Here is a 4,057-nt window from a genome sequence, read left to right on the forward strand (position 1 = left end):
CCGGCACGGCGGCGGCCCCGGCTGCACGGCTGCCTCGGCTTCGGAAAACTTCCCCGGCACGGCTGCTCCAGCCTCCGGCGACGACGGGTGGGATGCACGGAGCCTCTGCACGCTCGCCAGCCAGCGGGACGACTGCACGCGCGCGCGAAGGCTCGCAAGAAAAAGGAAACTCCGGACGAACGCGCCTCCCTCCTGCCCCCGTCTCCTCCCCGAGCTCCCAGCCCCGCTTCACTCCAGGACCGCAGGAGCGTCCCAACCTCCCAGCCCTCCTGCAGGCAGCCGCTCAGGGCACAGAGCGGCCGCCCCCTCTCAAGCCCTGAAGGGCAGGACCTTTTAACTATTTCCTGCCTGAAGTGAAGGCTGGGTGGGGATGGGGGTCGAGGAGAGAGGGTAGAGTCTAGTAGGCAAGACCCGGAATTCTGAAAGGCCTCGCGCGGGAACCCTCTCCTTGGTCACTTAGTGCAGGCGGACTCGACCTGTGACAGAGCAAGTGGAGAAGAGCCGGGGTCCAGGGGTGCGGTCTCCCCTGTGTCCCCTGATCCCCCTTACTCTTCTAGGAAGTAAAGGAGCCAACGTGGACAGCAGTTTAAAGGATCAGGCAGGTTTGCTATCTTGCCCCTTGAAGCCAGCGCCCCAAGGCTACATACTTCTAGCCCAGGACAAAGATGGAGGCCCAGGAGAGTCTGTGGAAGGCTCCAGCGTGCAGCTCAGTGAAGCCTGTGGTTCCTCAAGAAATTCAAAACATGAGGATGCAGACCCTGCAGAAAGTGGTCTCTTTATCATGTCAGGGACTTTACCCTAAATTGGAGGTGGGAGAGTGGATAACGGACACAGGTCACTGCCTGTGACATGTGAGAAAAAACTGGGAGGTCCTCAGGGAGGTCCTTCAGTGTATTGCTGATGTCAGCACGTTGTGAAAATGTGAGGTGGGGCACTGGTCGCAGTATCACGCTTCGACTGTTCTGGTTACCTATTGCAGCTAAATCAATCACCCTAAAATGTACTGGCTTAAAACAGCAACGATCATTTGCTTTGTTCGTCAATCTGCAGCTTGGGCAGGGCTTGTCTGGGACAGCTCAAGGCTGGAGGATCTTCTTCTAAGATAGTTCACTTACTTGGTGTTGGGTGTTAGTTTTTGTCCACATGCTCTCTTCACAGAGTAGTTTGGGCTTCCTCACATCATGGTGGTTGGGTTCGAGGGTGAAGGTCTTAAGAGACAGGAAGTGGAAGCTGCCAGTTTCTTAAGTTCTGGGCCCAGAAACTGGTACAGTGTCATTTCTGTTCAATTCTATTAGTCAAGCAGGCACAGATCCCAGATACTAAGCAAGGGCATATATAAGTCACCAGTCAATGTCAGGAGTGTCAAAGAATTTGAGAATTATTTTGTAAAACCATCAAAGAGGTTCACGGAATACCACCATTGAAAGGAGCCTTAATGGTTATCTCATCCTGTTGGACTAGATATTACCCTGTGCATTAATCTATTCTATCCATAGCTTTTCTATGAGAAAGAGTCAGTTCATCAGAATAACTAATAACTTTTATTAGTACCTTAGTTTGCATTTAAGAAAGTTGGCTTGCCAAGCTGACAATATTTTGAGGGAAGAAAAAGTTATTGCCTCGTTCCAGAAGAGGCAGTTCACACCGTAGCATATGAAACGTGCTGGATTTCAGCCCTTATCCTGTAACCAGACACACTTGGACAGTGTACAATATGCATAACTGAACATGTCAGTCTGTCCAGTCTTTGTTAGAGCACATCCATCAGCCCCAGCATCTTGGGACAGCTGATCACACAGTGGCGCAGGACTGGTTATTAAAAATTCTTCCTTCACACCCATTAGGATGGCAGTTATGAAAAACAAAAAGAGAAAATACCAGGTGTTGGCAAGGAAATTGGGAAATTAGAATCCTGTGCATTGCTGATAGGAATGTAAAATCGTGCAGCAGCTGTGGAAAACAGTATGGCGGTCCTCAAAAAGTTAAACATAAAATTACTGTATGATCCAGCAATTTTACCTCTAGATATACACCTAAAATAATAGAAAGCAAAGACTCAAACAGATATTTGTACACCCATGTTAACAGGAGCATTATTCACAATAGCCAAAGGTGGACACAACCAAAATGTTTATTGATAGAAGAATAGATAAATAAGCTGTGGTATATACATACAAAGGAATATTATTCAGCCTTAAAGATAATGAAATTCTGATACATGCTACAACACGGATGAACCTTGAAGACATTATGGTAAGTGAAATAAGTCAGACACAGAAGGGACAGGTATTATGTGATTCTACTTATGTGAGGTACTTAGAATAGTCAGACTCATAGGGAGGGAAGGTTGAATAGTGATTACGAGGGGCTTGGAGGGGAGGAAGAGAGAATGGGGATTTATTGTTTAATGTGTTTCAGAGTTTTAGTTTGGGAAGATGAAAAAGTTCTGGAGCTGGATGGTGGTGATGGTTGTACAACAATGTGAATGTACTTAATGCCACTGCACTTAAGTACACTTAAAAATGGTTAAAATGGTGAATTTATGCTATGTGTATTTTACTGTGATAAAAAAATTCTTCCTGACAATAAGATGAAATTTGCCTCACTATGTTACCTGAAGATCTGCCCTCTAAGTTCATAAAATGAGTCTACTGCCTCATCTAAGAAAGATCTTCAAATATATATAAATGTGTTTATGTGAATCACCAGCATAGACCTGCCTTTGTAAGAGATTAGGGTTGCTTCATTCTAGGTGAGAAGAAAAATAATGTTCCTTTGTTGTCAGAGATTTATATCTTCATCTTCTCTGCTTTACTTTGGGGAAAATGACTTCAGTGGACTAGAACTTCTTTTTAGTAAAGTTAACTTTACCTCCAGTAACCCCTCTTCCTAAAGCCAAGACTTCATATACTTGCCCCCCTCTATATCTCTGGCTTAGTACTTTCAGTGAACATGTAATTAATATATTTGATTAGTTTTTCAACTTGACTTCCAAAGGGTTATTATTTTTTCCCCCTGAATGGTGGGTTGGATGCAGATTTGCAGGTCTCCCAGTTTCTGGGAAAATTCTCGATCACACTTGACTTCTGGTTCAAGCAGCGCATCAATTGGCGTATTCCTGTAATAGTAATTTCAATGACTTCTCTGTGCAACATATTATCATATTGATTTCCCGAATGATGATTGCTGGAGATTAAGAAGTACTTAAGATAGCACTTAAAAACTATTTTTTTTTCTTGTATCCTGGGGGCAAAATGTTCCTCTGAATTTAAGTTTCTTGATTCAAATTTGCAAATCCATTTCATAATTGCTAACCTCCAAGATCCTCAAACTTGAAATGCAATAAAGGATCTGAGTCTCACAGTATTTGCTAAGAACGTTGTGTTCGTTTTTGAGCTCCCTAGGGGAAATACAACATGAAGGATTCAGAGAAGAACCACAAGCTAAAGAAAGGGCGGAAAGCTGGTTGTGAGAGGAAAGAGAGACGTGGACTGGGGAAATGCACATCAGGGACTTGAAACTGTCCCTGCAGCCTTTGGGCAGTGCCATGGCCAAGGCTCTGTGGGCGGAAAGCTGGTTGTGAGAGGAAAGAGAGACGTGGACTGGGGAAATGTACATCAGGGACTTGAAACTGTCCCTGCAGCCTTTGGGCAGTGCCATGGCCAAGGCTCTGTGGTGGCAGCAAATGTTACTGGCCTGGAGATGAAAAGACAAGCCCTGTGAATTGAAGCTCCATTTTTAATTAAAACTGTCTACAGGCAATTTGTTTTCAAAAGGAAATATTCCAAAATGTTAGTCTGTGGATGGGTTGCGGGAGATTCTAAAGTGTTTTCTCACTGCAACAATGTTGCACGTGGTAGTCAAGACAGAAACAGCAGGTTAGTTATCCCATTAAAATATATTTAATGAATAATGTAGCCCAATGTTTTGTAAAATGCTGGTGGCCCCATTGGAGAGCTGAGAAATCAATCTTAACATCACTAATGATGGGATAGTCAGATATTAATTGTCCTCTGATTATATATTCCATTTGTCCAGATATGTTTCACTTGAATAT

Source organism: Galeopterus variegatus, unplaced genomic scaffold (genome assembly GCF_000696425.1).
Source record: "Galeopterus variegatus unplaced genomic scaffold, G_variegatus-3.0.2 Scaffold190, whole genome shotgun sequence".
Classification (NCBI taxonomy): domain Eukaryota; kingdom Metazoa; phylum Chordata; class Mammalia; order Dermoptera; family Cynocephalidae; genus Galeopterus; species Galeopterus variegatus.